The sequence below is a fragment of the Odocoileus virginianus genome, chromosome 10 (assembly GCF_023699985.2).
Source record: "Odocoileus virginianus isolate 20LAN1187 ecotype Illinois chromosome 10, Ovbor_1.2, whole genome shotgun sequence".
NCBI lineage: Eukaryota > Metazoa > Chordata > Mammalia > Artiodactyla > Cervidae > Odocoileus > Odocoileus virginianus.
This window is the reverse complement of record NC_069683.1, coordinates 2,404,943-2,424,055: the sequence shown is the minus strand read 5'-3', so window position 1 is coordinate 2,424,055 and position 19,113 is coordinate 2,404,943.

Below are 19,113 nucleotides of genomic sequence, written 5' to 3'. Positions count from 1 at the left end.
TCTGAAGTACTGGGTAGTAAAGATTTATCTTGGTATTTTCATAGATAGTTGTAGACCACCTACGCCTAGTCTTACAGATCAGAACAAGTACACAGGAATTACCTGGGAAGCTTGTTAAAAACGCAGATTTTCGTGCTGCATTTCCAGAAATTGCTTCAATAGGTGGGACTTGGGAATCCTGAAATCTTAAGTAACCTAGGTTATTCAAATGCCTGTGGTGAGTTAATTGCAACTTGAGACACTGATCTGAAGACTTGCTTAAAATTTCAGCCTCAGACTACAATAGAATCCAGGATGACTGGCCTCAGCTCCACTGGCAGGAATACTAGTTTCATGGTGGGTGTGGTAACAGCCACAAAAAAGAGTTCATTGAGGAAACAATGTTTATCTCAAAGGTATGAATTGATGACTGTAGAATTTGAGATACTAGTGACAGGCTGATCCATTGCATGTAGGTAGGAGAAACTTCTTTTGCAATATCATGTCATCTCTGCTGATGGGAGATAAACTTCTCCCTTGATATGGGGCCCTCCAGAGCAGTAGAGAATTCCCTAACAAATTTTAACAGAAGTGTCACTTCTGGCTACAAACAGAGTATCCCAACTGGGGAGCAAGTGGCGGCATTGACCAAAAGCGGAGATGTGTCTGGAAATGTAAATCACTCCCAAGGACAACCTATCTAAAGAAAACAAAAAACATTGTAGGAGCATTTTTTTTTTTTTGGATGCACCACGTGACTTGTGGAATCTTAGTTTCACTGAGAATTAAACCCAGGCAATGGCAGTGAAAGACTGGACTCCTAACTGCTAGAAATGATCAGGGCCTACTACCCACAAAATGGGTTGAGTCAAGAGCTTTATACCTGTCAGTGTAATTGCAGGACCCTTTAATATTGTAAGCTTGTGGCAACTAGCTATTTAGCTGAGGAAAAAATGCCATGCTTGTCACCACATACGTTTCTATCTTTATTGTTTGAAAAGGCAGATTCTCCCAGTTTCATTTAGGATACAGAAGGCATTAATATCTTGCTGTCTCTCCCCAGGGGTTTCTAGTGTTCATGGACGTAGTTTGAATGCCACAAGGCATTTGTGCCTGAGGAAAAGAAATAGGAGAATATTCATGGTAATGTGCTGGGCACCTCACTGGTCTAGTATTCATTTCAGTCCTTTGTTCCATCTTTAAGGCAAAGTTAGCACTGGCCTTTTGCAAGCTTGGCACTCTGGTCCTTTTTACAGTCCACTCTTGTCAGACTCAAGGGTCAGAAGAATGTAGTGTGTATAGCTGGAACTAATTCAAGCTTCTGTTTTTTGGCATTGTGGATTGGATACTCTGGAAAGTACTTTCAGCAAAAACAAGATGCTGGGTAAAATGTATTTGTTAAAAAAAGATAATTATAAACATTGCTGAATACGCACAAAAGTAAGAAATTCATAGATCTTCAAAACACAGGGAGAACTGTAGAAAGTAAGCGGCAGCTAGAGCTAGCCTTTGCTCTGCTCGGCAGGGTTTCAGTACCCGCTTAAGTCACTCTGGAGAGAACGTGTTGTGCTCAGTAAGCCATGTCTGACCCTTTGTGACCCTGTGGACTGTAGACCATCAGACTCTGTCCATGAAATTTTCCAGGCGAGAATACTGGAGTGGGTTGCCATTTCCTACTCCAGGGGATCTTCCTGACCCAGGGGTCAGACCCATGTCTCTTGCATCTCCTGCAACTCCTGCATTGGCAGACAGATTCTTTACCACAAGCACCACCCGGAAACAATAACAGTGGAGGGTATGGGAAACAGGAAATGAATCTAGAAGGTGACTCCAGGTGAAACTGGGGTACCCTCAGGGTAAAGGGCAGCAAGGAACTTCGTTTGTCTGAACCTTGATGGTATTGCCCTAAAACTGGACTCACCTTGGTGGGAGCCCAGTCAAAAGACAGCCAAGTCAAAGATCTGACAGAAAGACTCTTGCAGTGAGGAAGAACACCAGGGATCTTGCCCAAAGCAGTGTCTCTCTGAACAGCAAAATTAGGGAAGTTTTAAGCTAAAGGTACCTACATCTTCATGAAGGGGTTTGAGCATGAGAATCCCTCCTAGAATTGGGGCTAGATTTGACAGAGTCCAAGCTTTAGTTGATTGAAGCCAGTTAAAGTCAACTTCATCATCCCTTGGATTCCAGTTGCTCTAGTAGTTGAGTGCCCTGAAAGGGGAGGGGGGTTAAATTCTGAAAAACAGCTCAAGAACTTCAGACTGTTAGAACTGGGAAGTCTCTGCAACTGATGTATTACTTTTGCTACTGTTACTTCTCTTGCAGGATAACAGTTTGTTCTTCTGTTCCCTTTAGATCGTTATTACTGTGACCTGTTCGAGGGTAAGCGCAGTGGCCAGGTGTAGGTCACCAGATGGCTTAGGCCTGAGATGGCTTCTCTTGTGTCGAAAAGCTATCTCCGGTTCTCTTCTGGACCGCCCACTCTGTCTTACAGTTGCTTCTGCCTTCAGGTGATTTCCAGAAGCAGATGCAGTCCCTTCAAGGCCTCAAATCCTGTATATAGACACCCAAAACACGAACGGCCCTGCTTAAAAATTATAAGATGCCTAAGAAATAAGACAGCAGGAGTGGAGAAGGGGCCAAAGAGAACTTTTTGATTAATGGACTAAAGTCTGATGGTGAGAAATGACAAAAGACAACCCAGCAGATGTTTTTGGGAATAAAGGAGCCGTTCTGCGTTAGAAGCGAAAAGCACAAATTTGAAATAAAAGTGATTAAGTTGACTGGAGCAATTGAGGGGGTTCTACTGAGTTGGAAGATCTCAAGAAATTATAGACAATGTTGTCCAAAGAGATGGAAAGGAAGCACGGAAGACAGCGACAAGTTGAGAAGCAGACAAGAATAAGATCTAGTGTGGTATGAAGCTCCAGGAGACAAGGTAATATCCAAGGAGGTCATCGTTGGTACGTTTCAGGTTTGATGAAAAGCACTGAACCTCAGTTTTACCAATCCCAGTGAATTCCAAGCAAGATAAAAAGCAACTCATATCTAGAGACTGAGGTGAAATTCTCTCTTGAGCAGCTAGAGGTAAAATGCAGATAGACATCAGAAACCAACCCAGCTGGGTGACTTGTTAACATCAACAGTGAAAGCCAGAAAACACTGGCATTCTTACCTTGCATCCTGTTAACAAAAGAACGGTTCTCATGGAAGCTGATACTTATTAAAACTTTTTTTTTTAAGAGGGCTAATTAGAAATGTTTTCAGACAAAAGCAGAGTTTGCATAGGTGTTAATAATACAGGGTTCTTGAGGCAGAAGGAAAATGATCTTATATGGAAAATCAGAGGCAAGAAGGAAAAAAGCGTTGGTAAGAGTAAGTTAGCATTAACTGCAAAAACAGTATACAGTTTGTGGAAGGGAAATATGGACTACAATGAAAATGCTGGACAATAGCACGTAACTTGGGGTGACCAGAGCACTAATTTCCATGTTTTCATATTCAGGAGGAAAGGGAGGATATTGAGTAACTATGGCTTTTGTGAAACATATATTAGCTAGAATAACCAGTAAAAATATAGAGCATACCGCCTTCAAACAAGGAGAGAGGAAGAAGCCAAGAGGTCGATGGGGGTCAGATCTGGCCCTTCCTCTGATGGAACAATCTCCGCTTCCAGGGCAGCAGTTACAGGGAGGGGTGAGGAGCCTTCCTCTAGGACAGGTCAGGGGGTGAGGAGCCTTCCTCCAGGACAGGTTAGGGGGCGGTGAGGAGCCTTTCCCTAGGACAGGTCAGGGGGTGAAGAGCCTTTCCCTAGGACAGGTCAGGGGGTGAGGAGCCTTTCCCTAGGACAGGTCAGGGGGTGAAGAGCCTTCCTCCAGGACAGGTCAGGGGGCGAGGAGCCTCCTCTATAGGACAGGTCAGGGGGTGAGGAGCCTTCCTCCAGGACAGGTCAGGGGGTGAGGAGCCTTTCCCTAGGACAGGTCAGAGGGTGAGGAGCCTTCCTCCAGGACAGGTCAGGGGGTGAGGAGCCTTTCCCTAGGACAGGTCAGGGGGTGAGGAGCCTTTCCCTAGGACAGGTCAGGGGGTGAGGAGCCTTTCCCTAGGACAGGTCAGGGGGTGAAGAGCCTTTCCCTAGGACAGGTCAGGGGGTGAGGAGCCTCCTCTATAGGACAGGTCAGCGGGTGAAGAGCCTTCCTCTATAGGACAGGTCAGGGGGTGAGGAGCCTTCCTCCAGGACAGGTCAGGGGGTGAGGAGCCTTTCCCTAGGACAGGTCAGGGGGTGAGGAGCCTCCTCTATAGGACAGGTCAGCGGGTGAAGAGCCTTCCTCTATAGGACAGGTCAGGGGGTGAGGAGCCTTCCTCCAGGACAGGTCAGGGGGTGAGGAGCCTCCTCTATAGGACAGGTCAGCGGGTGAAGAGCCTTCCTCTATAGGACAGGTCAGGGGGTGAGGAGCCTTTCCCTAGGACAGGTCAGGGGGTGAGGAGCCTTCCTCTATAGGACAGGTCAGGGGGTGAGGAGCCTTCCTCCAGGACAGGTCAGGGGGTGAGGAGCCTTTCCCTAGGACAGGTCAGCGGGTGAAGAGCCTTCCTCTATAGGACAGGTCAGGGGGTGAGGAGCCTTTCCCTAGGACAGGTCAGGGGGTGAGGAGCCTCCCTCCAGGACAGGTCAGGGGGTGAGGAGCCTCCCTCCAGGACAGGTCAGGGGGTGAGGAGCCTCTCCCTAGGACAGGTCAGGGGGTGAGGAGCCTCCTCTATAGGACAGCTCAGGGGGTGAGGAGCCTCCCTCCAGGACAGGTCAGGGGGTGAGGAGCCTCCCTCCAGGACAGGTCAGGGGGTGAGGAGCCTCCCTCCAGGACAGGTCAGGGGGTGAGGAGCCTTTCCCTAGGACAGGTCAGGGGGTGAGGAGCCTCCTCTATAGGACAGCTCAGGGGGTGAGGAGCCTCCTCTATAGGACAGGTCAGCGGGTGAAGAGCCTTCCTCTATAGGACAGGTCAGGGGGTGAGGAGCCTCCCTCCAGGACAGGTCAGGGGGTGAGGAGCCTCCCTCCAGGACAGGTCAGGGGGTGAGGAGCCTCCCTCCAGGACAGGTCAGGGGGTGAGGAGCCTTCCTCCAGGACAGGTCAGGGGGTGAGGAGCCTCCTCTATAGGACAGGTCAGGGGGTGAGGAGCCTTCCTCCAGGACAGGTCAGGGACACAGTGTGTGCAGAACAAGAAGAGCCAGTGAAGTGTAAGAAGGGGCAGAGGACAGGTCCAAGATAATCTCCATCAAAGCAAAGTTAAAATTTAAATAAAAATTATTTGCTGGCTTGTGTGTGGACTGGTCAGCCTGATCTCAGGACAGAATACTTTTATACCTTGCTGACTGAACTGCTGACTCCTGGAGTCTTTCAGGATATGGAGCCTTAGTTTTCATCAGAGGAAGAAGAGTTAAAAGGAAATGGAATCAGAAAGACAAGAGAAAATTGAGTCCATACCCTCTGTGTTTCCAGACCCCAGAGCAAGATCCAAATGAATAGCATAGAAGATCAGAAGGAAAAAATAAATCTAAAAATGAAACATCAAGGCAAACCCTCCTCTCTGCTGCTCGTTATTTCTCTTTGCCTTAGGAAACCATGCAGCTTCTTTAAAAAAAAAAAAAAAAAAATTGCTCCCAAGCCAGAGAGTTCTCTAGTTTCATCACCAGCATTCTAGGAAATGAATTCTCTAGTTCTTTTTGTCCTCTTTCAGGACCTACTTTCCTTTTTTAAATATTGATGTACCACCAGGGTTCAAATTTAGCTTGCTTCTGACTTGGTGATGGAATTCCCAGGAGGGACCCTGGTTCAATCTGATTCTCACCATATCTTCTTTGTATTTTTTAAAAGGTAGGCCCCAAGATCTGCTCGTGATCTGGTTTAAGTTTGATGGCGGACACTTGGTAACTCAGCTCTGCTCCACCTTTACTTGTGACGTGTCTTGAATTCTGCTCTTGTTCTAGTGACGGTTATCTCATTGCGAGTTGCTTTTTAACTTGTATTTTATATAATGTCACCTATATAATGACTTTTCTAAAGTGAAACCCTGCACATATTTTTTCAATAAACACTTTATGCAGATGCTAGGGCCAAGGCCATTTCTCTTTTGTGCCCTGGGGCTAGAGGCATGAAATTTGTGAATCCGTGAGGTAAGTGTTATTATAATGATATGTTTCTAGTATTAGAAGAAGGGTGAACTCTGCTGGGAGGGAGGGCAACGCTTCACTGAGATGATGTTTAGTTTGATTTGAAAGGATAGCTAGCACTCCATCAGCTGGAGGAGATGTGTCATGCAGGGCTGACAGAATAACGCGCAGAAGTACTGAGGTGTGGGCATCCTCGTAGGTGAGGGGAAGTTTATTTTATAAAAACATTTCATCTAACAAATGGAGTGATTGAGATATCGCCATTTTGCTATCCTGAATAAACAGATCTTGGGCATTGAGGATCAGCTGTTGCTAACATCACAAAAGGAGAATCAGATAGCATTACAGAGTGGTTTTTCAAAACCAAAGTCAAATCAAACCTCTCTATCTGATTACTATTTTATGGGAAATACAGAAGATGTGGGAAATGTTAAAACTACACCATGGGGATGCAATTAGCAAAATGGGTTAAGAATTACAAAACAAATGACCTAATTTTTAAAATAAGTTATTTGCAAGAAGGAAAAAGATGGAAGCATGCATACCTATAAACTGAAAGATAACAATCTCTAGATTAAAAGACACGATCACAATGCATGAAACTTAATTGGATCATGATATAAAAACATTTTACGAGAAAACTGGAACATTAGTTCAAATCTAGTGTTCCTTGAACATTAGATACTTGATTTTACTAAGGGGTTATATTTTAGATGTGACACTGGTATTGTTGGTCATAATTAATTCCTTGCCACACTGAGCAATGTCATGAAATTCTAGTGGAAGGAATGTTAGGAGGAAATTTACTTCCAAGTCGTGTGGGGTAAGAGTGAATGTTGTATAACTGCTATGATAGGGAGGTAGAAACGAAACAAGATTGGCTGTGAGCTGATAACCATTAAAACTGGGTTGTGGGTAGATGGAGGTTTATTATAATATTTGATTGGGTTTTTATGTATGTTTGAAATTCCTTGTAATTAGAAGTTTTGACAAATAGTGAAAAACAATTTGGGAGCTAATTGTTCTAGGTATTTGCAGCACAGGGGTGCAGAGAGAGGAGCCGGAAATGGTACTAGGGAGGGGGTGGAGGCACAGCCGTAAGGCCTGGGTTATGAGGACTTCTGCTGCTGGAAGGGGGCCCGTGGGTTTCAAGCCACCCAGGACACCTAGGCTTCTGGGGTGTTCCCTCCAGAGCAGCAACAGGGATGGCAGAGTGGCGCCAACTAAGGGGACGTCAGCTCACTGACGCAGTTTAATAAGAACATTTTGCTTCTCACTTTTATTAAATGGGGCTTCCAGTTTAATAAATTTCATTTTAAAACAGGATTCTGAAGCTTTAAAAATCCTGTCTATTAGGGGAACAACTAAAGACTATCCCTTGAGCTCTAGTGCAAAAGCCTGGAAGCCAGGAAATGAGTTATGAAACTGCTGTGATGCCACAAATGTAATGAGAAGTTTGCTTGCAGGGGAGTTTAGTTAGTGAGAATTTGATCCAGGAAGCAAACTTTTTATTCTATATTGGAGTATATAACCGATTAACCAGGCTGCGATAGTTTCAGTGGACAGGAAAAGGTCTCAGCCACACGCCTACGTGTTCCCCTTCTCCCCCAGATTCCCAGGAAGTCAACCTTTTATGATAATAATTTGTGATAGTCGTTTTCCAGGCCGCCAAGGACCACGAGGAGGGTGTGGAGGCGATGCTCCGCCTTCTAACCGAGCCGGTGTCTCTGAGCAGCTTCTGGAGCGCCGGCCGCAACCCCGACCGCCTCCGGTACCCCACCCCGTTCGCAGCCGCGCTCCAGGAGGCCTCCTGCTGAAGTCCCGGGGCCTCCCTCGCAGCCTCTGGCCTGGCCCCGCTGTGCGCCAGGACTGACCGTGTCGGGGGCAGGGGTGGCGGCCTCTCCGTCACAGGTGTCTCAGGCCCGCCCCCTCACCTGCTGCCGCGGGGACTCGATGCAGCAGCCGAACCGCAGACTGGAAAACCCGGCGGGTAACCACCTTTTCCTCCCCGTCTCCACAACCTTGGGGTCGCCACTGAAGCAAACGCACTGACCTTGCCCCGTTACTGTCCCCTGCAGCTGATGCCCGCTCGAAGCCACGCCTCCGCCCACCACACTCCTGGGGCTAATAAACCTAAGCGGCTAGCCGTCCGGACTGACAGATGAGAATGATGTGGGCTCATCCTCCGTCCCCTCCACCCCACGGACTTTGACTTCGCTCCTCTTCAGCTTGGTTTGGTTTCTCAGGGCTTGTTGGTTTTTGTTCTTTTTTTCAATGTTGCCCTTGCCCCTCTGACTTAACGCTCGAGTGAAGCTTCCCGAATTTTCTTCTGCTCAGCAAGACAGGTCTTAGCCGTCTTGAATCACATGACTCCCTGAGAATCTGGTGATAGCGATGAACTTTCTCCAGAAAAGGGCACACACACACCGTGTTTTGCCTATAATTTCAGTTTTTAAAGCTGTGCTCAATGTATTGGGAAGCCTTTTTGGTGGTGGTGGTGGTGATGGGATCGCTTGATAAAGATGCAGTGTTCTTTGGTTCTACCCCACACCTATTAAATCAGAATTTTTGGTGGTAGAGCCTAGCATTCAAGAATTTAAGCAGGTCCCTGGTTAACTCTGAAGTGCGGTAAAATTTGAGGACGTGTGCTCTAGAGACTCAGTTTATTTTCACCGTTTGTCTCATCTTCCCTCCCAGTCACTTACCTGTGGCTACAGGGGTCAAACTGGATCCTGGCCCTCTAGGGCTGGAGTGAAGCCGCCCCCCGCCCGCACCATTGTTGGGGAAGCTCTGGAGTCTGACGGTGGAGTTAGGTCTCATTTCCAGGAAAGTTCTAAACTTAGACAGCTGAGTCATGTCCAAGCAAGCCACTTTGCTCCCTTTCCTTTGGTCTTCAGCCCATTCTCTATGTATTCACTTTCCCTAATCCCGAGTGGAAACGCCCCTGCTTCTGGAGACGCAGATCCCTGCCCAAAGCAAGGTGTCCTGGGCTTCTGCACGTTTGCCTCATCTCAGACGCGTCTCTCCTGTGGCTAGCCGGTGTTTCTGAGTGAGACGGCCTTGTACATGGGGTAGAAGGGTACAGGAAACAGGTTTGCGAGATTACTCCTAAAATGCTGGCAAGTCCAGGTACATTCTTGAGGTTTAAAGCTGGTGACAGAGTAGAGAATGCCACTGAGGAAATTGGTTTTAATTGATTGTTTTTACTGGATTTAAGCATTTAAAAAAATATCATAGTTGAAAACAATTTAGAAAGTACAGAAAGTTGTTTTTTTTTAAGCAGAAGCTATATAGGTCAATTACAATCTTGGGTCCTGTCATCTAGAGGCATGCTTCCATCTAGTATTTTCCTATTAAAAAAAAACATAATAGAGCTTATACAATGCCAACAACACAGTTGCCTGCTTCTCTTGTCTCACAATTGTTTTATAATATTTCCCAGTTAATTCTTCAAAACTGTATTTTGGTTTTGGTTTTCATGGCTACATGGCATTTAATCAAATGGATATACCATTATTTATTTAACTTTCGCCCAGTTGTTGGATACTTAGGTATGCAACTCATGTTTAGTATTATAAATATGCTGTAACAAGCACCTTTGTGCATAAATCTTTGTCATCTGGACTATTTCCTCAGAAGAGGAATTTCTGGGTCAAAAGCCAAGAGGCATTGTCAAGGATCTTGATACCCTGGAACCGAACTATTTTCGAGAAAGGCTAGCTCGACGGGAATGTCTTACCACATACATAAGTTGCACTGCCTAGTCCAGGGTACTACAATGAAGTGTGGGTAAACAGGGTCAATGGAAACAACCCTTGTTCTGTCCTGAGGAGGAGGAGGTCTGTTCTGTTAATATTAGGACAAAATCCTGCACCACATCCTCTCAGAGACTCCAGGCTTGAGTAAATATTACGTCAGTGTTTTGGACCGTGAACCTCAACCCAGGTTACTGTTGGCATGCTGAGCTCTCAGGAGACTCGCCTCCTTTGTACTTGTTCTTTCTGCCGTGGCTACAGTGATTTCCCCTTTGGCACCTCTGCCCAGACCACTGCTGTCTTTTTCCTGGTGCTGTTCCTGCCTTGAAATGGCAATAAAAGTTTCTTCCTTCGGCAAGTAGAAGTCCTCATTGGCCAACTCTGGATCCTCGACTCCAGTGATGACCCTCCACCCGCCCAGCCCTGCTCAAGAGTAGCTTTACCCATCTGCTTTTTCGTTTCTTATAGTTCCCACCATTCTAGAACTCAGTGACTGGGCTAGGGGATGGGTGCAAATAGATCTCCAGTGTTCTGTCTTCTCTGAGATTTCCTGAGGTTCATTTGCTTATTCAGTTCCATTCAGTCGCTCAGTCGTGTCCGACTCTTTGCGCCCCATGAGTCGCAGCACGCCAGCCCTCCCTGTCCATCACCAACTCCCGGAGTTTACTCAAACTCATGTCCATCGAGTCAGTGATGCCATCCAGCCATCTCATCCTCTGTCGTCCCCTTCTCCTCCTGCCCCCAATCCCTCCCAGCATCAGGGTCTTTTCCAATGTGTCAACTCTTGCATCAGGTGGCCAAAGTATTGGAGTTTCTTTCAGCTTCAGCATCAGTCCTTCCAATGAACACCCAGGACTGATCTCCTTTAGGATGGACTGGTTGGATCTCCTTGCAGTCCAAGGGACTCTCAAGAGTCTTCTCCAACACCACAGTTCAAAAGAATCAATTCTTCTGTGCTCAGCTTTCTTCACAGTCCAACTCTCACATCCATACATGACCACTGGAAAAACCATAGCCTTGACTAGACGGATCATTGTTGGCAAAGTAATGTCTCTGCTTTTTAATATGCTGTCTAGGTTGGTCATAACTTTCCTTCCTTCCTTAAAAGCGTCTTTTAATTTCATGGCTGCAATCACCATCTGCAGTGATTTTGGAGCCCCCCAAAATAAAGTCAGTCACTGTTCCCACTGTTTCCCCATCTATTTCCCATGAAGTGATGGGACCAGATGCCATGATCTTAGTTTTCTGAATGTTGAGCTTTAAGCCAACTTTTTCACTCTTCTCTTTCACTTTCATCAAGAGGCTTTTTAGTTCTTCTTCACTTTCTGCCATAAGGGTGGTGTCATCTACATATCTGTCGTTATTGATATTTCTCCCAGCAATCTTGCTTATTGGGTCTCCCTTTTTTGCCTGCTATAGCCCAATTAATCAATGAACACATTTCTGAAATTTTCTCATGTTAAACCTTTTGAAAAATTGGAAGATTTAGATTATCTTTTGACACAGGTGATGAAAACTTGGGCACTACTGCTTTCTCTAACCAGTTGCTTGGCCGCAGTTTAGTCTATGTACTCTCTAGGCCTTCAATATCCTCATCTAGAGAGTGAGTCATTCGGGTATTGTCATATTTAGGTTTCTATCACTGCAGCAACTAGGGACACAGAAAGCTAAGAATAAATAAACTGGGTGGTGAGTATATCATTTTGAATTTGTAATTCAATGTTGAATGAGTTAGCACAGAAATAGGTCCTTCTGTACATAAGACTCGGAGAAGGCAGTGGCACCCCACTCCAGTGCTCTTGCCTGGAAAATCCCATGGACGGAGGAGCCTGGTGGGCTGCAGTCCATGGGGTCACTAAGAGTCGGACACGACTGAGCGACTTCACTTTCACTTTTCACTTTCGTGCATTGGAGAGGGAAATGGCAGCCCGCTCCAGTGTTCTTGCCTGGAGAATCCCAGGGACGAGGGAGCCTGGTGGGCTGCCGTCTATGGGGTCACACAGAGTCGGACATGACTGAAGCGACCTAGCAGCAGCGGTACATAAGACTATTATAAAACATCACAAAGCAGAGGGAAGAAAAGTCAGCAGATGGCGGTGAGATGATGGAGTTAACAATTAGGAAAAAAAATCTAAAGATATTTTTCCTCTCACAGCACATACTTCATTTACTCAGATTTTTTTAACTTACTGTTTTGACTGTGCTGAGTCTTTGTTGCTCTGTGTAAGCTTTTGCCCTGTGGCATGTGGGATCTTGGTTCCCCAACCAGGCATCGAACCTTCATCCCCTGCATTGGAATGTGGGTTCTTAACCACTGGACCACCATGGAAGTCCCCATTTTCTTAGATTTTAAAGTTATATCTAAATATATTTATATTTTTTTAAGTTATATTTAAAAACAGGTGAATATTGGATTTTGGGGAGAAGAGTTTGCAGACTCTTTGGAAAAGAAGTAATACTATGTTTTCAGTGCAGTTAGAACACAGAGAGCTTCCAGACGCCCCTCACTTACCGTCTCCCTACTTTCCACCGGTCCTCTTCCCCCAGATCAGTTTCCTCTATCACTCATGTTGTGTATTCATGAGCCAACATGGGTTGATACTCCGTTATTAGCTAAAGTCCATCGTTCACATGAGGGATCCCTCTTTGGGTGAGTTTCTCTTTCTGTGGGTTTGACAAATGTATGGTGTTTCCACCTCTACAGTATCCCATGGAAAGGTTTCACTGCTTAAAAAATCCTCTTGAGTTGCTCTAATCCCTTCCTCCCTAGTCCTCGGCAGTGGCTGTTTTCTGTTGTGATTTTGTGATTTTTCTGGTTGTTTGTCTTTTACTGCCTCCATAGTTTGCCTCTTTCAAAATGTCTATAGTTCGACTCATGTACGTTTTTCAGATTGTCTTATTTCATTTAGCAATATGCGTTTGTTTCCTTCTTGTCTTTTAATGACTTGATAGCTCCTTTTCTTTTTTTTCTTTAAATTGCTGAATAAGCTCCACACCCCCCCGCCCCGACCCACTCACCCTCTGTGATGGCCCACAACTCTGTTTGTGGCGCGTGTTTGCCTCTGAATATGAATAAATCCACTTCTTACCTAAAAAAAAAAAAAAAGAACAAAATTACTGAAAAAGATTCCATTGTACGAATATACCATGGTTTGTTTATCCATTTACCTATTAAAGGACATCTTTGTTTTTTTAATCAATCCTAACCTCTCGGGAAGCTTCTCTGAAATGTCATATCTAGTCAGTGTCTGCCCAGACCTCAATTCCTATATTTATTTCAACCAAGCAATTTAGGCTCTAACTATACAGAGGTAACCCTTGGACAAGGTGGAGTCAGGTGCTCCGATGCTGCGCACAGTAAAAGAATAATCATATAACTTTGCAGCTGTCTTTCTATAGCTGAGTTTCCACATCTGCAGACAACCAGCCGTGGGTTGTGTTATACTGTGGTACATATTTATTGGAGAAAATCCTCATAGAAGTGGACCCATGCACCGTTAAAACCCACGTTGTTTGAGGGTCAACTGTATTTTCACATTAGTCTCTAATTGTTTTACATGATTAAAAAGCGTCAGTAGATTATGAACTTTTTAATAAAATTGAAGTATGGTTGACATACAATGTTTTAGGTGTCCTACCAGTGATTAGACGTTTGCATGTGTTATGAAACGGTCAGTGTGGTAAGTCTAGTGGGCATCTGTCCCCATAACAAGTTACTAAAATTGACCATATGCCTATGCTGGAAGTCATCCTTGTGGCTTATTTATTTTATAACTGGAGGTTCATATCTCTTAGTCCCCTTCACCTATTTATCCCGCCCTATCCCCTTCCCCTCTGGCAACTAACTACCCATTTATTCTTACTATCTGTGAGCTTGTTTTTCTTTTCTTTTTCTTGTTTTTTAGATTCTACACATAAGTGATATCATGCATTATTTGTCTTTCTCTGTCTTATTTCACTCAGCATAATGCCCTCTAGATCCATCCATGTTGTTGCAAATGGCAAGATTTTTTTTTTCAACTTAAGGCGCATCCATATCTTGGCTATTGTACATAATGCTACAATGAATATTGGTATGCAAATAAATATCTTTTCAAATTAGTTTTTTACTTTTCTTGGGAAAGTATTCATAAGTGAAGTTGCTTGATCAGATGGCAGCTCTATTTTTAATTTTTTGAGGAAGCTCCAAACTGTTTTCCATAGCGGCTGTACCAATTTACATTCACACTAACAGTACATGAGGGTTTCCTTTTCTCTACATCCTCACCACCACTAGTTGTCCGTTTGATGATAGCCATTCTGATAGGTGTGAGGTGAGATCTCATTGTAGTTTTGATTTTAGTTTCCCTGACGATTAGTGATGTTGAGTATCTTTTTATGTGTCTTTAGCCATCTGTATGTCTTCTTTGAAAAAAGGTCTATTTATGTCCTCTACCCATTTTTAAATCAAGGTTTTTTTTTTGCTGCCTAGGTGGTTTTTTTTTTCTTTTTTCTATCCATGCCTTGCAGCTTACGGGATCTTAGTTCCTTGACCAGGGATCAAACCAAGGCCCTTGGCAGTGAACGCAGTCCTAACCACTGGACCAGCATAAAGTTTCCTGATGTTGACTTTTATGAATTCTTTGTATATTTTGGATATATATTGGATATCCAATAAGAGTATTGGATATATCATTTGCAAATATCTTCTCCCATTCAGTAGTCTGCCTTTTTGTTCTGATAGTTTGCTTTGCTGTGAAAAAGCTTTTTAGTTTGATGTAGTTCCATTTATTTTCACTTTTGTTTCCTTTCCTGAGAAGACAGATCCTACCCCATTCCCCACCCCTGCCAATTGCTAAGACTGTTGTCAAAGAGTGCACTGCCTACATTTTCTTCTAGTAGTTTTATGGTTTCAGTACTTACATTTAAGTCCTTAGTCTATTTTGAGTTTATTTTTGTATATAGTTTATTTCTGGACCCTCTCTTCTGATCGATTGATTTATGTGTTTGCTTTTGTGTCAGTACCTATCTGTTTTGATTACTATAGCTTTGTAGTATAGTTGAAACCAGTAAGTGGGATACTTCCAGATTTGTTCTTCTTTATCAAGATTGACCTGGCTATTTGGGATCTGTTGAGTTTCCATGCAAATTTTAGAATTATTTGTTCTGAAGTGAAGTGAAGTGAAGTTGCTCAGTCGTGTCCGACTCTTTGCAAACCCGTGGATTGTAGCCTACCAGGCTCCTCTGTCCATGGGATTCTCCGCGCAAGAATACTGGAGTGGGTTGCCATTTCCTTCTCCAGGGGATCTTCCCAACCCAGGGATTGAACCCGGGTCTCCCGCATTGGAGGCAGACGCTTTTACCATCTGAGCCTAGGACACCTTAAATATTATAGTTACCTGGGAAGCCCAAAGTTTTGAATAAAGCTGCTGCAAACATTCATTCATGCAAGTATTGTGTGGACATAAGTTTCCAAAGTCATTTGGGGAAATACCAAAGACTGTGTTCATTGAATCATATGGTAAGAATGTGGTTAGTTTTGTAAAAAGCTGCCCAACTGCCTTCCGCAGTGTCTGTGCTGTTTGCGTTTCCATTAGTGACGAGCGAGAGAGTTCCTGTCGCCCTACATCCTCATCGACATTGCTGTTGTTGGTGTTTTGGATTTCACTCATTCTAGGAGCTGTGTAGGGGTGTTTCATTGTTGTGTTAAGTTGTAATTCCTTAAGTGCTTATCTCATATCTTTATCTGTCACTTGTATGACCTCTCCTGTGAGGTGTCTGATCAGGCCTTTTGCCCATTTTTAAATTGTGCTGTTTGTTTTCTTATTGTTGAGGTTTAAGATTTCTTCATATATTTTGGAAATAATCCTTCTTCAGGTAACTGTCTCGCAAATATTTTCTTTCAGTCTGTGGCCTGTCTTTAATCTTTTATTTTTTTTTAACTTACAAACTTTTAAGTCATAAAAATAAATTAAAAAAAGAAAAGACACACTAGATTACACCACATTTAAAATTTCTTTATGCAAGTAACCAAGATAAAATGACACACACACAGTAGCAAGATTACTGCAAAGCTGACAAATGGTTAATGTGTTTATTATACAAAAAGTTCATGTAATGTATACTCAGAAGACTTTATTACCATAAAAAAATGATAAAAAGTTATACAACTAATAAATTTATGGAAAACTGTTTACTCTTGCCGGTAATAAAATAAATACAAATGAAAATGATAATAAAGTACTCTCACTTTAGGAGTTTATCAAAGTAGCCAAAAATTTCCAATGCTGATAACTAATAGTGTGCTGAAAGCTGTTCATACATTGCTGAGAGATGTCTAAATTGGTAAGTTCAGTTGCTCAGTCGTGTCCAACTCTTTGCGACCCCATGGACTGCAGCACACCAGGTCTCCCTGTCCATCACCAGCTCCCAGAGCCCATCCAAACCCATGTCCATCGAGTTGGTGATGCCATTCAACCATCTCATCCTCTGTCATCCCCTTCTTCTCCCACCTTCAATCCCTCCCAGCATCAGGGTCTTTTCCAATGAGTCAGCTCTTCACATCAGGTGGCCAAAGTATTGGAGTTTCAGTTTCAGCATCAGTCTTTCCAATGAACACCCAGGACTGATTTCCTTTAGGATAGACTGGTTGGATCTCCTTGCAGTCCAAGGGACTCTCAAGAGTCTTCTCCAACACCACAGTTCAAAAGAATCAGTTCTTCTGCACTCAGCTTTCTTTAGCGTACAACTCTCACATCCATACATGACCACTGGAAAAACCATAACCTTGACCAGACGGATCATTGTTGGCAAAGTAATGTCTCTGCTTTTTAATATGCTGTCTAGGTTGGTCATAATTTTCCTTTCAAGGAGTAAGCGTCTTAATTTCATGGCTGCAATCACCATCTGCGGTGATTTTGGAGCCCCCAAAAATAACGTCTGACACTGTTTCCACTGTCTCCCCATCTATTTCCCATGAAGTGATGGGACCAGATGCCTAGGTAACTTTTAAAGAAACAGGAAAGTCTGACTCATACACAAGATAAAAAATAGGCAACAGAAACTGCCTGCGAGAGGGAAGGATGTCAGACTTAACAAAGCCTTCAAAGGATTCACTGTAAATATATTCAAAGAGCCATAGGAAGCCACACTTACAGCAGTGAAAGGGGATATGATGACAGTGCCTACAGATCCACAGAATTCCAAAGGAAATTACAGAAAGAATCTAATGGAATAAGTGAAGCTTTAAGTAAAACAACTAGAAAACTCACTGCAGAGGACAAAGAGTAGATTTGAACTGGATAAAGAAAGAATTAGTGAACTTGAAAATAGGTCAAAAGAGATTGTGAAATCCAAAGAATAGGAAAAAAAAAATGAAGAAAATGAACAGCACCTCAAGAGAAATCTGGAGGGGTTATAATAATATCAGACAATAGATTTAAAACAAAAAAATATAACTAAAGACGGACATATTGTAATGAAAGAAGGGCCCATCCATCAAGAAGACAGAACAACTACTATATATATATATATCTAACAACAGAGTCCCAGAATATAGGAAGCAAAAATTGACAAAAGTAAAGTGAGAGGTAGACAATTTGACCATAATCTTTGGAGACTTTAATACTTCACTTTCAATAATAGAACAACTAGGCAGAAGATTAACAGGAAATAGAGTTGAACATATAAACCAGTGAATCCTGACAGACATCTACAGAATGCTGTGCTCAGCAGTAGCAGAATATAAATTTTTCTCATGTGCACAAGGAGCATCCTCCAGATAGACAACGTGCTGGACGATGAGCCTCAACAGCTCTGAAAAGGCTGAGATTAGTTAGTTTCTCTAACCACAATGAAACAGAATTATAAATCAATAACTGAAAGAAACTTTGGAAATTAACAGATAGGTGGAATTAATATACTCCTTAATAATCAATGAATCAGAGAGAAATCACAAGAAAAATTAGAAAATACGAGATGAATAAAATTGAAGGCACAATATAATAAAGTTTATGGGATATAGCTAAAACAGTACTTTGAAGGACATTTACAGTTATCAACACCAATCTTATAAAAGAAGAATAATCTGAAATCAATAACTTAAACTTCCAAAGACATTTAAAGGGAAAAGATGAGCAAAAGCTAAAGCAAACAAGAGAAACAAATATAGAGTGGAAATTAAATAGAGAACAGAAAAATGGAGAAAAATACACAGACTAAAAGTTGGTTTCTTGGAAAGATCAACAAAATTGACAAACTTAGTGAAACTGATGAAAAAAGGAGAGCAGACTGAAATGACTAAAATTAAGAATAAGAATAAGGGGACATTATTACTGACATAATATAAATCAGCAGATGCAGAAAGAAACATTTGAGAAAAATACAACACATTTTCTTTATAAAAACAATCAACAAATTAGGAGAGAAAGGAAATTTCCCCAGTCTAATAAAGGACCTCAATGAAAAACTCATGACTAACATAATACTTACTGGTGAAAGAGTAAATGATTATCCCCTAGAATAAGCAAAGAGAAAAGGATGTCTGCTCTCACAGCTCTTATGGTACTGGAGTTTCTTTCCAGCGATTTTAGCAGTGAGGGTGACAAGCGCTGATGGAGGTGAGGGTTGGGGTGGGGAGAATGAATCCAGATTTTAAAAAAGGAAATCAAGCCATCTCTCTTCACAGGTAATATGACCCTGTATTCTGAAGAAATCTACCCAAAACTGTTAGAATGATAGAATTCAGTAAGTTAATAAGATATAGGATATACAAAAATCAATTTACTTCTACCATTGAATCACACACTTTAAATGAGTGAAATGTATGGTTTATGGATATCTCAATAAAGTTGTTAAAAATCAATATGTTTATGTATACTGCAATGACCAATCCAAAAGTGCAGTTAAGAAAACAAATTAAGGTCACATCAAAAAAAAAAAAATACATAGGAATAAATTTAACAAAGAAGTGCAGAATTTAATCTGAAGATGACAACATATTGTTTAACAAAATAAAAGATCTACATTCACTGAAAGATGTACCCTGGTCATGGGTAAGAAGTTTTACTATTTTTAAAAGAACAATACTGTCCAATTAGAGTCTACAGATTTAACTCAATTCTTATCATAATTCAAACTGGCTTATTGGCAGAAATGGAGAAGCAAAAATTCATATGGAAATTTAAGAGACCAAGAATAGCCGAAACAATCTAGAAAAAAAAAAGTTGAAAGACTCACACTTACT